Below are 17845 nucleotides of genomic sequence, written 5' to 3' on the forward strand. Positions count from 1 at the left end.
CTAACCTGCCTGGACACTGCCCTGACTACAGCCTTACAGCACCATAGATAAGATGGTGGAACATTCTTGAAATTGTTGAGCCCCTGGAGGGGAGCTGACCAACCAAGCCCCAGGCTTAACAACACTTCAAGTTTTAAGACAAAATAAACAGCATTAACATGAAACCATCATAACAAACTATGGAAACTTCTGAAAGAGATGGGAATATCAGACCACCTGACCTGCCTCCTGAGAAATCTGTGTGCAGGTCAGGAAGCAACATGAGAACTGGACATGGAACAACAGACTGGTTCCAAATAGGAAAAGGAGTACATCAAGGCTGTATATTGTCACCCTGCTTATTTAACTTATATGCAGAGTACATCATGAGAAACGCTGGGCTGGATGAAGCACAAGCTGGAATCAATATTGCCGGAAGAAATATCAATAACCTCAGATATGCAGATGACACCACCCTTATGGCAGAAGGCAAAGAAGAACTAAAGAGCCTCTTGATGAAAGAGAAAGAGGAGAGTAGAAAAAGGTGGCTTAAAGCTCAACATTCAGAAAACTAAGACCATGGCATCTGGTCCCATCACTTCGTGGCAAATAGATGGGGAAGCAATGGAAAAAATGACAGACTATTTTTTTTGGTTCCAAAATCACTGCAGATGGTGATTGCAGCCATGAAATTAAAAGATGCTTGCTCCTTGGAAGGAAATTTATGACCAACCTAGACAGCATATTAAAAAGCAGAGACATTACTTTGCCAACAAAGGTGCGTCTAGTCAAAGCTATGGTTTTTCCAGTAGTCATGTATGGATGTGAGAATTAGACTATAAAGAAAGCTGAGAGCCAAAGAATTGATGAATTTGAACTGTGGTGTTGGAGAAGACTCTTGAGAGTCCCTTGGACCGCAAGGAGATCCAATCAGTCCATCCTAAAGGAGATCAGTCCTGGGTGTTCATTAGAGGTACTGATGTTGAAACTGAAACGCCAATACTTTGGCCACCTGATGTGAAGCACTGACTCACTTGAAAAGATCCTGATGCTGGGAAAGATTGAAGGCAGGAGGAGAAGGGGATGACAGAGAATGAGATGGTTGAATGGCATCACCGACACGATAGACTTGAGTCTGAGTAGGCTCCGGGAGTTGGTGATAGACAGAAGCCTGGCGTGCTGCAGTTCATGGGGTTGCAAAGAGTTGGACATGACTGAGCAACTGAAGTGAACTGAACATTAAACCAGAGCTGCAATTTGCTCACAGATTGCTAATGATATCAGTTTACATCCTAGGATTATAAGCAGGAACTCAATCTCTGAAGTCCCAGCCACAGAGCTGATGTACTACCTGGAACCTTTTCCCAGTTAGGACTCCAGATGTGCTGTGTCACAGACTTCTCAGCACTGTTTGAGTCTGGATGTTGGTCAAAACCCAATTTGGTGATGTATCCTCTGCTGTTTCTATTTCTTTTTTCTTTTAGTATTAGTATACTCAAAGTAAGCCAGAGAATCTTCTAATAAATACTGGTATTATTTATTTGTATATAACAAGTGGATCATTTTGTTAACAAATCTTTTGAATCTGAGACAAAAGTGAAAACTTTCAACAAAACCATATTGTAAACAAAACAGTGTAAGGACACATCTCTGCTAATAAGTGTGAGATTTACTGGGAAAATTTACTAACACACATGACAGAAAAAGTAGTTTCTTGATCTTAAAATATTGTTATATGGAATGATAGCTAACAATGGAATAAAAATTTCTCTCAAGCAAATATAGAAGGCAATGATGCCAGCTTTCTGGAGGGATTCGTAATGCCCTACCAAGTATTTGATTTTGTGACATTTAAGAATCCTATGAGCTAGACCTCTTGTGAAAGGTGGTGGGAGCAGGTCAGGGTGAAAATGTTGAATTAATACAGCTTATTTTCATCCATGGTTATATCATTACTGCTTGCAGTTAAAACATTGAGATAAAGTTCTCCTTTTCTACCAATAGGTGGCAATATTGTTTTGGGACAAAAAAAAAAAAAAAAAACAATAAAAAAGACACCTTACAGTTTTTTGTTTTTTTAAAGATTTCTAGGTCTATGCTTGATCTTTATCTTAACTCTAGGCTTCGGGGTACCCAATACAAATAGCAGCGGAGTAAACAAGGCACAAACATGACATTTGAAGGAAACAAGTTCACCAGTATCACCCCTTCATTTAGAACCAACTTGTCTTTGGAAGAAATGCACAGATTCCTCTCCCCTTTTTCATCAAGTAAACTTAGAGTGACTATTGAGGCAGAAAAATGGGCACCATGTTGCAAGTGGTCAATTTGCTTCTCTGAGAACCTCCAGACTGGGTTACATTCAAATCACTAATCTACTCCCCAGCCTGGCCAGAACCCACTCTGAATATGTATTTACATAAGTCTCTTCTTTACACTGATTGTTGGGATGGGCCTGGAGACAGGCATACAAATTTGTTGATGCTCTATTAATTTTTTAATTCATTCATGTTTATGAGCTTATGTAACCATCATACTGTGTAAGACATAGAACATTTCCAGCACATCAGAAGGTTTCCTATGCTCTCTTAGTTTTTAAAATAAGGAAGAAATTTTATTTCTCAAATACTTGAAACAAAACAAACACACACACACACACAAAAAAAAAACAACACCTCACAAGGCAGAAGAGTTGAAGGGAGGGAGGGGTTGTTCTACTTTATACATTGATCTGGGTCTCTTTGTAGCCTTGAATAGAAACTCTGTAGTAGATGCTCTTTGGAAGGTGTACTCAGTGCATGGATGGGATGGAAGATACCAAGTCACAGTAAGGATGTGGAGTAACTAGAACTCTCATGCATCAGTGGTATGTGTGTACAGTGAGGCAGTCACTTGGGAAATCTGCCTGGCAGTATCTACATATGTGCACCCATGACCCCACAACTCTACTCCTATGTTGACAGGCAACAAACACGCACACATACTTGTACCAAAAGGTGTATACTAGAATGTTCAAAATAGCAAGTAGGCTATCAACAGTAGAATGCATGACTCACTTGTTGTATATTCTTACAATGAAATACTATACAGCCACAAGAATGAATCATCCACAAATACTATAACAACATGAATGAATCTCACAAACATAATATTAGGGGAAAGATATGAAAGATATGGATATGAAAGAGTATATACTCTTAAAAAGCAGTTGTGATCCTGCTTTTATGAAGTTCAAAATCAATCTGTGCCCTGACTTGTCGACCGTTGTTACCCTTGGATGGGAGTGAGGATAGGAGAAAGGGTTTCCTAGGTGCTGGTGACATTCTGGTTCTTGGCATCACAAGTGTGTTCAGCTTATGAAACTTCATCAACCTGTACACTTACTTTTAGGAAATATTGGGTTGACTAAAAATTTCGTTCAGGTTTTTTGTACCATCTTACTGAAAATCTGAACAAACTTTTTGGCCAATACATGTAAATTATACTCTAATTAAAGCTTTAAAATATTAAACTCTAATCAAGTACAGATAAAAGGCACTTCTACCTGGAATGACAATGCAACTGGATGAAGGAAATCACATTTCAGTTAGGTCCTCAAACATGATAAGCTTTCCAAGGTAGAGATGGAGAACAGGCATTCTGGGGGGGAAAAAAGGAATCCTTTAATCAAAAACATGGAGGTTTAAAAGAGTAAGGAATATTTGCAAAATGACAAAATAGGCCAAAGAATAAGGTTGGTACGAGAAAGAAGCAGATCTTGCTTCTTTCTTGTAATAACCTGCTGGATCAGCATTTCTTCTCTCTTTTTTTCCTCTTTCTTAGTTTTTAAATTATAAAACTATGGCAAGACATTTACAGGAGACTTGAAAAATACAGAACAAGATTACATATAGTTCGACTATATATTACAATTACTTTTTAAGTAGATAAATTAAGATTTTTAGTTGGAGTTTCAATATCAAACTCTCAAAAGTTAATAGAATGAATACACAGAGAAACAGAAGGATATAGTAGATCTGAAAAGCACTATGAACCAATTCAACATGATTAAGAGTTATACAATTTTCACACAACAGTAGGATACAAATTCTATTCAAATTCCCATAGAGTATAAACTAGGAGATGCTGGAACATATCCAGGGATATAAAACAAGGTGCAAAAATTTCATGGTCTAAAGATACTGAAATATAGAGTCTGTTCTTTTACCACTATGGAATTGCATTAGAAGTCAATATCAGAAGATATTTGAAGATAATCCACATGTTCTCAAGTGCAAGCATTGCTTGACTCTTTAAGGGACTTAAACACTGAAGGATTTTTCAGGGATTCTCCCAAAGGCAAAATTCTTTGCAGGGAATTTGACATGTTCAAGTCAAAGAGGCCATGCAATCCTGTGTGTGCAAAATAAATGGCCTTGGTTAGGTCACCCTGTGGAATGTCTCCTGGAACTCCAGTGCCTTTCTGCATTGTCCTTGATTTTTTTTGTTTGTTTGTTTTTGTTTTCTGTATTCTATACTTTGCCTTTAAATAAAGAAGCAGGAAAAAAACTCTTACAACTAGACTGAGGGAGTCTAAAGAATTTGGTCTTATTGGAAAACATAGTGAAGTTTTTGTTTTGTTTTTTAAGGGAAAAGCACAATGACCAGATCTACACTTATCAGTTTCCCTAATGACTCAGATGGTAAAGAATCTGCCTGCAATGCAGGAAACCCAGGTTCATTCCCTGGGTTGGGAAGATCCCCTGGAGAGTGGAATGGCTACCCACTCCAGTATTCTTGCCTGGAAAACCCCACGAACAGAGGAGCCTGGTGGGCTATAGCCCGTGGCGTTGAAAAGACTTGGCCACGACTGAGTGACTAACACTTCACTCTTGGGGAAGCCGGCTGTGCAGGATGCAGAGGGGGAAGGCGTAATTTCAGGCTGTAGGGATGTCACTTGAGTGCATGAGACCCCTGTGCCCACCCACCTCTTCATTCTAGCCTTTCACCTAACCTTAACCTGTTACAAGCCAGTCATCCCATCACTTGGCAGCTCCTCCAACCAAATCCAGCCTCCCGGCTTTGCACCTGGGGCTCCAGCCACATGCTAGAGCCATCTCTCCTCCCAACAGCACTTCCAGAAGCTTTGTGCATGAAAGTTGCTCAGTAGTGTGTGACTCTTTGTGATCCTGTGGACTGTAGCCTGCCAGGTTCCTCTGTCCATGGAATTCTCCAGGCCAAAATACTGGAGTGGGGAGCTATTCCTTTCTCCAGGGGATCTTCCCAACCCAGTGATCGAACCCAGGTTTCCTGCACTGCAGGCAGATTCTTTACTGTCTGAGCCACCAGGGAAACCCAAAAATCATTTCGGACCAGGCAGTGCCAAACCAAGCACTGGGGAGAGACTGCTCAGCCATGTCTGACTCTTTGTGACTGCATGGACTGTAGCCCACCAGGTTCCTCTGTCCATGGAATTTTCCAGGCAAGAATACTGGAGTAGGTTGCCATACCCTTCTCCAGAGGATCTTCCTGACCCAGGAATCGAACCCAGGTCTCCTGCATTGCAGGCAGATTCTTTTATATCTGAGCCACTAGGGAAGATCCTCCAGAAGCTTTGCCATAGAACAAGTCAAAGTCTGCAAATACAAAATTTGTCTTCAGGATCAAAGAATGTGTGTAGAAACCAAATGCGGAAAATAAGATGCAAACACTTTCAATTGTCAAATCATGTACAGATTCTGAAGAAAACAAAAACCCTATTAATTTTTAAACTTAATTTTCAAACAATGAAGTTTCATTCCTGGACCTCATCACTTTCAGTAGTTCATCTGGGGTCCTGAAAAACCACAGACACTTGTAGTCATGTCCATAATGAAAAACCACCAGGGGTTACCCCAGAAGATAACCACAGCCCAATTTTGCATTGGTACACAATGTTACACAACATGCTGTCCCTCTTCCTCACCACACCACCAACCCACAAGATGCTTCCTGGTTATTGGCAAGAAATTAAAAATTGGGTATTGCATCACTGGGTCTATTTTTTACTGGCCCCAGTTGTGAAATGTTTGAAGAAAATGAATAAGGGCTAAAGAGAACCATCTGGATGTTTTCCAAGGTTCAAAAGGAAACAGGAAAACTCAAGTAATTCACATCCTTTATACCTTTTAAGCCGAACACACCATTAAGCATTAAGTGTAGTCATCTACAAGTGTAAATATTGGCCGAGGTGACATATATGCCAGGCAGTGGCAAATAAAAAACACAAATATTTGTAGAAGGGTTTCAGTGCCAGGACCCAACCCTGGTGAAGAGGAATGGAAGCCAGCTGATGGATCAGCCATGAGCCAGCAGAGTGAGATGACTGATAAGCCTGGGGTTTCCAGAGAAAGGGCAGGAAGGGGACTGCTCATCTGGAAACTCATGGGACAATGGTGCTCACTGGAATATTGGTATTTTAAAAGTTTAAAAATACAGAGGCTCTAGCCCTGTCTTCACTGGTAGATAGATTTCACTGATCTAAGAAAAGTCCCCCATGTCAGGTTTTTACATTCTAAGCTGCAGCAAAGTTTAAGAATCACTCAAAGAGCAGGAAGGCAGGGGAGTTAAACCTGTGGGGTGAGTTCAGGGTTGCAAGTGCTCTCGAGTGAGAACACATTCTCACCCCAACCCACACCTTTCCACCCCACCCACACTCACCCAACCACCACCAGCTGAGTTTCATGTCACCTGAGTCAGGCCCCTGGAAGACTCATCTTTATGCTCTCCAACCCCAACCCTCACCCCGGCACAACTCTCTAAATCAATCAATCACCAGGTTCTCTCTAGTCTGTATCTAGTCTGTAACTCTCAAATATGCCTTCTCCTTTCCATCTTCATCGCTGCTGCCTTTTTCTGGGCAATTATTGAGTGCCCACAACTCTTTAGGGGCAAGTTATATGCTCTGTATTGGTGGATAAAACAGACACAGTCTTTGCCCTGTGGGGCTTACAGCCTAACAGGGGAGAAAGACTATAACCAGGTAAGTGATCAAAATAGTTTAAGAAGAGAAATCTAAGAACTGAGAAGGAAACAGGCAGGGTGCAATGACAGGGTAGAGGAGGTAGAGGAATCTGACTAGACAGGTTGGGTTGGGAGGGACTTTCACGAGGGTCACATATAGTCTTTCTAAACCCTCACATCATAAATAACCTTCATCCCATTCCCTTTCACTCCATCTCATGGGCAACCACCAGAGCAAACGCTGTGAAAGCCCAGACACTTTAGGAGGTTTTGTAGCCTCTTCACAACCCATCTCCTACCAACCGTGCCAGGATCACACGCCCCTGAGGCTCTAACCCCCTCAATTCCACCAGCAGCCACAGGATCACCATGGTCTTTCCTTTTTTAAGCAATAATTTTATTTCTTTACTTTTGACTGTGCTGGGTCCTCACTGACGCTCAGGCTTTTCTCTAGTTGCAGTGCATGGGCTTCTCACCGTGGTGGCTTCTCTGGCTGTGCAGCACAGGCTCCAGGGCACGTGGGCTCAATAGCTGCAGCTCCCGGGCTCTAGACTACAAGCTCAATAGTTGTGGCACGTGGGCTGAGTTGCTCCGCGGCATGTGGGATCTTCCTGGGTCAGGGAATCAAACCCGTGTCTCCTGCATTGGCAGGCGGATTCTTTACCACTGAGCCACCAGGGAAGCCCACCATGGTCTTTCCAACCCACCGTGTACACCACTGCCCTGCCAAGAATGCCCTTTCCATATGGCTTGTTCCTATTTGCTTTTGAGAACATGTCTTAGGTCATCTCCTATAAGAAGCCTCACAGGACCCTCCCTGGTTTCAGGGGGGCTTCCATTTTTCTGGGGTTCCAGGGCACTCCACGTTTACATGAATCACAGCACTCTTCACTCTGTGACATGACTAAAGTTTTCCTGGTCTGCTCCTTCCCTGACTTGGAGTATTTTCAGGACAGAGACTATATTTCGTTCCTGTTTGCTGTTCCTGACACAGTACTTGGCAGTTTAAGACACAGTCAATTTGAATGTACGCATGGAACGCCCTTTGTATGCTTTTGTCCTCTTAGCTGGTCCTGCTAGGTCTCAATGGGATAGAGGGTGACCAGTTGTCCCAGTTTGCTTATTAGCACTGAAGCCAGAAGTTGGAATGTGTTTTCTATCTCCATTATGTTTTTTTCCACATAATAATAGCATAATATTCTCTACACTGTTTTTTAAATCATTGATACCATCTAAATCAAACAGCTGACAGAGGATCATGTTAGAAAACTTTGAAAAACACAGATAAACAAAAAGGAATCACTCAAATCCCGTCTCGAACTACAATCGTTATTAACATCATAGCAGGCATCCTTCCAGACATGTTCTCACACAGTCATCACATACAAATATGTCCAGGTGTGATGTGTACACAGGCATTGTACTCTCCTCTACAGTTCCACTGCCCTGACTACAGTATTTGACGCAAAAGGGACTACTTGTTTGCTGCTTAAGAGTGGTTTAAAACACAGTTGGTAAAAAACTGTGGTTTAAACAGAGTTGAGGTTTTTTACACTTCATCAGTTACTTAAATCAGAACACGTGACTTTCATTTTGGACCATGTGTTCTCTACCTCGGGCTTCCCCGGTGGCTCGGTGGTAAAAAATCCACCTGCCAGTGAAGGAGACACGGGTTCACTCCATGGGTCAGGAAGATCCCTGGGTCAGGAAGATCCCCGGGAGAAGGAAATGGTAACCCACTTCAGTATTCTTGCCTGGGAAATCCCATGGACAGAGGAGCCTGGCCTGGCAGGCTACAGTCCATGGGGTCACAAAAAGAGTCAGACATGACTGAGCGACTAAAGCACGCATGCACTCTGTACCTTTATTATACCCTCAGTATTTTCGAGCCCTCTGTGAGCTAGTCCTATACACCCTGAAGTCTTTCGAAACCATTTCTATCTGGAGTCCTCAATCTTCCTGCTCCAATGTGGGCTAGGTTCTCTGTGGGCTGCTGCCCAGCAATCATCCTGGGATTTATTTCTCTGCTTCCTGTGTCCCGCATCTTCCTTTTCCTTAGATTACTCTCTCTTATTGCTGAAATTCACCTCAAGTAACTTTTTAAGGAAAGGTGTGTTAGAGGAAAAATTATAATTCTTCAGTATTTGAAAATGCCCTCCCCCCTTCCACCCAAATTCAATCGATAGTTTGGTTAAACATAGCAATAATCTGGATTTTAAAATTTCCCCAGACAACTTTGAAAGTCTTTCTCCATATTTTCCTTAGCATCTCATGCTGCTGATAAGTTTGAAGGAGTTAATGATAATTATCCTTTGTAAGTCTTACATTTTCTCTGTCTTCCCACCCACCTCACCTCAGGTTTTAAGGTGTCTGTTGCAGTTCTCTGTGTAATTTCTAGATACAACACAGTGTATACTTTATGGAGGTTGACAGAGTAATGCTTCCCACCCCCTCCCAAAGATGTCCATGTTCTAATCCTAGAATCTGAGAATTCATTCTTTCACATAGAAAAAGGGATTTGGAAGGCATGATTAAGGTTATCTACCTAGAGATGGGGAGATTATCCTGGATTATCTGGCTGGGCCCAATTTAATTACATGTGTCCTTAAAAGTAAAGAGACTTTCCTGACTGGGTCAGAGCTGGGACAGAAGAAGGAAGAGATACGAAGTGTGAGAGGGACTTGAGCCATCACAGCTGGTTTGAGGACAGAGGATGAAGACCCTGAGCCAAAGACCACAAGTGGACTCTGGATCTGCCCTGAGCTGACAGTCAGCAAGAAAATGAAGCCCTCAGACATATCTGCAAGGAATGTGCCAGCAGTGGAGATAAACAGGAAACAGATTCTCCCTTAAAGCCTCTAGAAAGAGACACAGCCCAGAGGACACCTTGATTTTAATCCAGTGAGAGCCATACTAAACTATGACCTATAGAGTTTAAAGTAATAAATCTGTGTGTGCTTTAAATATGTATAAAGTCTCTAAAGTTTATGGTAATTTGTTATAGCAGCAACAGAAAACCAATACATTCATATTTTGGTAAGTGCTGCCAAATTTTCCTTCCAAACGGCTGACTTTATTTATACTTATGCCAATAGTTGAAGAGAAAACTCTTGTTCAAAACCTTCACTGACATAAGATATTTTCAATATCTTAATTTTTCCAAGCTGATTCTGAAAAAAATTTCATTTTTATTTGTCATCCTCTAATTTTGTAAACAAGGTTAAACATGTTTTATGTATTTGTTAAACATGTTTTGTTTTGCTTGGAATTACACTGTTCTTTTTTTAGTCACTAGATTTCTGAAATTTCAAACTGTTATGACTATGTGTACAAAAACATATTCTGTTAGGTATGTACTAGTGGAGACAGAAATGGCAACCCATTCCAATATTCTTGCCTGGATAACCCCATGGATAAAGGAGCTTGGTGGGCTACAGTCCATGAGGTCACAAAGAGTGATATGACTGAGCATGCATATAACAGGTATGTAATAGATACTTAATGATTTGCATCTCCTTTCTGCTGTGGAAATTATGCTGCCTATTAAACTAGGTGCCAGAATCGGCTAGCTGCCCAAGTCAATACCAATATCCTCTTCCTTAGTAGGAGTATCGTAATTATTACGTGATCACATTGCTGCCCAGAATAAAGGACTACCTTTCTTAGCTTTCCTTGCAGGTGGGTTTGGCAAAAGAGATGTAAGCAAAAATATGGGAAAGCTGCTTAAAGATAGCTGACACTCTAACAACCCCCACTTCTTAAAAAAAAAAAAAAAATTGGTCCTTGTTTGACCTTGATTCAGACACAATGGCTAAAGATCCAGCAGTATCTTGGACTGTGAGGTGGCCTTGAGAACAGAGAGCATCTACTAGATGGTAGAACAGGAAAGTAACACGCTAACGTTCCTGGAGACACACTGAAGTCACCAATCACCTCAGAGCTATCTACTTCTTTTATACAAGTGAGAAACTTCTATGTTGTCAATCTCTGATTTTTTAAGTGATTTTCTGTTGTATGACACAGCAAATCTGACCCTAATACATGATCCCAGCACTGATCTGCTATGTCTTTTATATTTTACCTCTTATACCTTTTACCTTTTATACCTTTTATATTTATCTTTTATATTTTACCTTTTGTTTTTGACATCTCAGAAGCTACTAACTGGAAAATCTCTCCTATTCTAAAGTGTACCTCTGTTCCCTGAATTTTTTTTTTCTTCATGTTAGTGTATCTCGGGTTTTTCTTTTCATGTTAGAGACCTTCATCTGATATCTATTGATCCTTGGTTGCTGTTCACATTAAGATTTAGGCAATAATGGGACAAACTAACAACAGATGCCTCTTGATAAGATGCACTGAGAAAAGTCTCTTCCTTCTGTGATTTGCTGCCAGTAATATAGAGCTGGAATTTAATCATAAGGAAACATTAGACAAACCTGAACTGAGTGACATTTTACAAAATAACTGAAGAGTCACCTTAAATGTCAATACCATGAAACACAAAGGCTATGAAGTTGGTCATCCCTGAAAAAGATAAAAAAAGACACAGCAACTGAATGCAATGTGATAGAAATTTCTATTGCTAACAGGGACATTTTTTTAATTGGCAAATCTGAATAAGATCAACAACTAGATAATAGTATTATGTCAATGTTAACTTTCTGATTTTTAATCAATTTCCTGTACTTATGTAAGAATATTTTAAGGAAATACACATTGGAGTATTTAATATTTTAAGGAAATATACATTAATGGAAATACACCTTAAAAATGATGCCTAATTTTTAAAAATGAGGCATCATGTCTGACTAATTGAACAGTTCAGGGAAAAAACAAAATGTTTTTATGTCTATCTACCTATTTATCAAGAAAAGAGAAAGTAAAAAGTAAACATATTAACATATTAATACCACAGGAACCTGGTTATAATGTATATGAGAATTCTTTCCTCTAACTTTTCTGTAAATCTAAAACTATGCCAAAATAAAAACTTTAAAAAAAATTACAGTAGAAAGACTCTAGGAGCTATAGATGGGCTAGTTTATGTGAGGTAAAGTTTGTGTAGGCACAAAGCCAGCTGTAGCTGTGTCCGTGCTGATTCACTTCAGTCTGTTCGACTCTGTGACCCTGTGAACTGTAGCCTGCCAGGCTTCTCTGTCCATGGAATTCTCCATGCAAGAATCCTGGAGTGGGTTGCTATACCCTCCTCCAGAAGATCTTCCCAACCGAGGGATAGAACCCACATCTCCTGCACTGCAGGCATATTCTTTAGCTGCTCAGTCCTGTAACTCTAGGAACATTTAAATGCCAGAACAAGGAGGCATTTACCCTGGGAATGTTTTCTAGTCATCTGCCCTAGTTGTTCCTAGGCAGCTTTATTAAGTTTATTTGAACCCTCCAATTTTGGGCCTGGGGTTAATGGCTGTCTACAGACCCTTTCATTCCAATTTCTCAGTCCTATCCCCTATTGTATCTGCTATGTCAAAGTCTGAGCCTGTCTGGGCTTCTTCCAGATGGTCAGCACCCTAATGTGTTCTAGGCTTTGGCCTCCTCTACTCAGCCTCATCAATCAACACTTATTAAACCATTTTACATTTTTCAGAAATTTCTTGAAATCTCTTGTCTACCAACAACTCCCTCCAGCCCATTTCTTTCATTGTGCTATTTTTGTTTTCATTTTTTAATATATTTTTCTTCCTAGGCATGTGCTTCTTCAGACATCTTGAACCAGAATTCTTTGGACAATTTAATGTTAACTTTAATCTAAAACTTATTACTCAAGGAACATACTGGGGATGAGGGATGGAGAGGAATATCTGGCAATCTCCTTTAGTTTTTCCACATCTGATATTGTTATAAGCTTTCTCTGATCACTATAGATCATGCTGAACTCTCAGCCCTTGGCATTTGCCATACTATTTACTTGGTAATTTAGTCAAGCTACATTATTTGATTATTTCATGTGAATTGTCTTCTATAACGTCATCTTATGGATTTAGGTTTGCTAAGGCCAAATACAGTTTATTCCTTTCTATATACTTTGAGTGAAATAAGGATATGCCCGGAAGAACAGGGACACCACCACATCACATGCAACCTCTCCACCTCCCAGTCGTGGCTGACTGGACCAGGTTATCAGCTCACACAATAGGCAGCCAATCCACTGGTTGATCAGAGACTTGAACAAATGACCTGGACCAATCAGATTCCCTCCATCATGAATTCAAACCACAAAACACAGAAGTGGTTGCTAGTCCATGGTGAGTACTGGACTGACAAAGCCATGGCAGCTCAGTGACTGAGGCAGCCATTTCCAAAATGGTGAGGAAGAAAATGAGAGATGAAAATGAGACAGATGTGGAGGGGAAGCTGAGACAAAGTGAGAGAGAATTTACCTCAGTTTTATACAACTTTCTAGTTTATGTGAAGCCCATTTGTGCAGAATTCTGTAACACTGTATGTTATATTTCTATAACTTACAGAAATATCTGTAACATTGACTTATATCTTTCTAATAATGAAGTTTGTTTGATTGGGAATCTCTTGTAACTAAAAAAAAAAAGGTGCTACTTTCCTGCTTTTGTTTTTTAAAACACGCTGTTCAGTCACTCAGTCATGTCTGATTCTTTGTTACCCCATGGACTGCAGCACACCAGGCTTACCTGTCCTTCACTATCTCCCAGAGTTTGCTCAAACTCATGTCCATTGAGTCAGTGAGGCCATCCAACCATGTCATCGTCTGTCACCCACTTCTCCTGCCATCAATCTTTCCCAGCATCAGGGTCTTTTCCAATGAGTCAGCTCTTTGCATCAGGTGGCCAAAGTAATGGAGCTTCAGCTTCAGCATCAGTCCTTCCAATGAATATTCAGGGTTGATTTCCTTCAGGATTAACTGGTGTGATCTCCTTGCAGTCCAAGGGACTCTCAAGAGTCTTCTCTAGCAACACAGTTTGAAAGCATCATTTCTTCAGTGCTCAGCCTTCTTTATGGTCCAACTCTCACATCCATACACGACTACTGGAGAAATTATCTTTGACTAAATGGCCTTTTGTTGGAAAAGTGAAGTCTCTGCTTTTTAATATACTGTCTAGGTTTGCTATAGTTTTTCTTCCAAGGAGAAAGCACCTTTTAATTTCATGGCTGCAGTCACCATCCACAGTGATTTGGAGCCCAGGAAAATATCTGACACTGCTTCCCCATCTATTTGCCATAAAGTGATTGGACTGGATGCCATGATCTTAGTTTTTTGAATGCTGAGCTTTAAGCCAGCTTTTTCACTCTCCTCTTTCATCAAGAGGCTCTTTAGTTCCTCTTCTCTTTCCGCCATTAGCGTGGGGGTTAAAATATAAAGAACAAGGCTATTGTTGGCTGAAAATAAATGCACAACCTAAAAGTTGGGAGCTATACTTTATCTGGCCGACAAAACTGAGAACTTAAGACCATAAGTAGCCTCTCAGATGGCTCTGATGGACTGCTCCCAAAGGGTAAGGGAGAAGCCATGATATATACGAGTTTTGCAATAGTTCAAACATCAAAAGATTACTGTTAATTAAAGAAAACCAGAGACTTCCCTGGTGGTCTAGTGGTTAAGACTCCACACTTCCACTGCCGGGGGTATGGGTTAGATCCCTGATTGGAGAATTAAGACCCTGCACACTGCAAGGCAAGGTCAAAAAAAATAAAGAAAACCAGGTATCTCAAGTTAATGAATTTAGTGTTTTTCTGTGTATATGAAGATGAGAGAGTATGGGCTCATTGAAGTCATTCCTTTGATGTGCACCTTAACTGTCTAGGGCGAGTATCTTGCTTTTCTCTATTCTGAATCCCTCAGGGCACATGCCTCTTGAGAAACCTGTATGCAGGTCAGGAAGCAACAGTTAGAAGTGGACATGGAACAGCAGTCTGGTTCCAAATAGGAAAAGAAGCATGTCAAGGCTGTATATTGTCACCCTGTTTATTTAACTTATATGCAGAGTACATCGTGAGAAACGCTGGGCTGGAAGAAGCACAAATTGGAATCAAGATTGCCGGGAGAAATATCAATAACCTCAGACATGCAGATGACACCACCCTTATGGCAGAAAGTGAAGAAGAACTAAAGAGCCTCTTGATGAAAGTGAAAGAGGAGAGTGAAAAGGTTGACTTAAAGCTCAACATTCAGAAAACTAAGATGATGGCATCCAGTCCCATCACCTCATAGCAAATAGATGGTGAAACAGTGGAAACAGTGGCTAACTTTATTTTTCTGGGCTCCAAAATCACTGCAGATGGTGATTGCAGCCATGAAATTAAAAGACACAAAGTCCTTGGAAGGAAAGTTATGACCAACCTAGACAGCATATTAAAAAGCAGAGACATTACTTTGTCAACAATGGTCCACCTAGTCTAGGCTATGGTTTTTCCAGTAGTCATGTATGGATGTGAGAGTTGGACTATAAAGAAAGCTGAGCACTAAAGAATTGATGCTTTTGAAAAAAAAAAAAAAACAATTGATGCTTTTGAACTGCGGTGTTGGAGAAGACTCTTGAGAGTCTCTTGGACTGCAAGGAGATCCAACCAGTCCATCCTAAAGGAGATCAGTCCTGGGTGTTCATTGGAAGGACTGATGTTGAAGCTGAAACTCCAATACTTTGGCCACCTGATGTGAAGAGCTGACTCATTTGAAAAGACCCTGATGCTGGGAAAGATTGACGGCAGGAGGAGAAGGGGACGACAGGATGAGATGGTTGGATGGCATCACTGACTCACTGGACCTAGGTTAGGGTGGATTCCAGGAGTTGGTGATGGACAGGGAGGCCTGGCATGCTGCAGTTCACGGGGTCGCAAAGAGTCGGACATGACTGAGCGACTGAACTGAACTGAACTGTCAGTGATAGCTAGTTTGTTGGTTGCAACATCCTTTATTTACTGATATGGCAGGCAATTTTTTAAAATCATATTATACATTAAAATTTACATCTCAATCAGTACACAAATTAAAATGTCAGAGAATTAGAAGCTTTATTTTTAAAAATCCTGATAGAATGCAGCATCTTCCTCATTAATCTTTGACTGTTTTTAGTCAATTTAATCTAATTCCACCACTGTAGTAAAAATTTCTTCTGGGAAAACTCAGTTTTAACTGTTTCAAGAGTCAAGAGAACAGGCATGAAGTTTCCATTGTAAGCTCTCCTGTAAGAGATCTTGCCAAGAACTTATTAAGGAAACCCAGTGCTTTCTCTGCTCCCTTCATCTGCCCCTCTTCATCTTTCTTCAGAGGCAGCAGGAGAAAGACCCAGTACCTTCAATATGTTCCCATATTTGCTATTGTGAAATTATTATCTTACTTCAGTACTATTCTCTATATGCATCTGACCTTTAAAGCTAAAGTTTACTCTTGTTTTTATATCACATGGATCAGATATATCATGGGCTTTCGAAAAAAAATGTACATAGTTACAGGAATACCCATTCAGAATGAAATCCTAATTTAAATCCTAATTTCATGATAGTTCTGCAAAGTGAGTTCCCAAATGCAGGGACCATGTCTTTTGATTCCTTTCTACATTCCCTCCAAAAAGAAAAAAAAAAAAAAAAAAGATTTAGAGCTGTGTAACCTTCAGCTATCCAATAAATGTTAGTCGAATTGAATCATTTCAATCACAAAAAGAAAATTTTATTAAACATCTGTGCCAAGTTTCAAGATGAAAATACATTTAAAGCAAAGTTAGGAAATGACACTAAAATTTTGAGTTGCAGAAGTCAGCAATTAAGAGTAATGTTCCAAAATAAGCACTGCCCATCTCCTGTGAATAAGCAGTTTATTTTGGCAATGGCAGAAGTTTGCCTTGGGTGGCTACATAATGATCCCATGCCACTGCTGCTCTCTTCCAGACCAGTTAGAGATTTATTTCTCAGGCAGCTATATAACTGATTGCTAAAGCTAAAACAAATGTGTTTCAATTCATTCTCAAACACCATTTTTTTCTACTTTTAAAATAGTTTACGCTCATTAAAAAAATTTTGACAAGTATGACAAAGTTGGAAAAATAATTATCCAGAGCTCCATCATCTATACAGATCCACACTCTTTTTTCATGTGTAATAAGAATTTTATTACATCTCTTATTTTCTCCCAGTTTTACTGAGATATAATTGACATAGAGCACTGTATAAGTTTAAGGTGTACAGCATAATGATTTGACTTATATACATCATGAAATGATGACTACAAAAAGTTTAGTGAACCTCCATCATCTCATATAGATGCAAAAAAAGAAAAAAATTTTTTTAATTTTCCTTGTGATGAGAACTCAAGATTTACTCTCTTAACAACTTCTGTATATAACATTGGCTTCCCTGGGGACCTGGACGGTAAAGAATCTGCCTGCAATGCAGGAGACAAAGGTTCAGTCCCTGGGCTGGGAAGATCCCCCGGAGAAGGGAATGGCAACCCACTCCAGTATTCTTGCCTGGAGATACCCATGGATAGAGGAGCCTGGCAGGCTACAGTCCATGGGGTCACAAAGAGATAGACATGACTGAATCTGGGATTTATCTGTTAAGGGTAACAACTTCTGTGTATAACACACAGTAATATTAATTATATTTATCATGTTATATATTACCAAACAGATCCACTCCTAACATGTTCTTCTTGCTACTTTCTTCTGATAGACCAAAAAACCATGAATGTTAATCGCTTTTTGCATAGAATAATAAGCTAATCTGTATAAAATATCAAAGTTAATTATGATCTAAGTGATAATACACCAGTTGTCTGTGAGTTCTCCCAGACTTTCTTTTGTGCTTTACGTAGTTCTGCTGAAGGAAATACATTACCCCCAATCACTGTGTGTCTGGGTACATCTATGTTGGAGAAGGAGGAGGAAACATTTGAATT

The 17845-nt window shown here is 40.2% G+C and overlaps 1 protein-coding gene across 4 annotated transcripts in view; it reads right to left on the reverse strand.

The window, feature by feature from the left end:
* Positions 1–17845, reverse strand: part of ASNS (asparagine synthetase (glutamine-hydrolyzing)) — a 136174-nt gene that overhangs the window by 74268 nt on the left and 44061 nt on the right. For 2 of the 4 annotated variants that reach the window (XM_061164944.1, XM_061164941.1), the window contains exon 3: positions 3524–3618. The exons of the other annotated variants lie outside the window; for them this stretch is intronic. The gene's annotated coding sequence lies outside the window, so the exon portion shown is untranslated. The remainder of the gene's footprint in view (positions 1–3523; positions 3619–17845) is intronic. 4 annotated transcript variants of the gene reach the window in all.

Source organism: Dama dama, chromosome 18 (assembly GCF_033118175.1).
Source record: "Dama dama isolate Ldn47 chromosome 18, ASM3311817v1, whole genome shotgun sequence".
In the NCBI taxonomy this organism is placed as follows: Eukaryota; Metazoa; Chordata; class Mammalia; order Artiodactyla; family Cervidae; genus Dama; species Dama dama.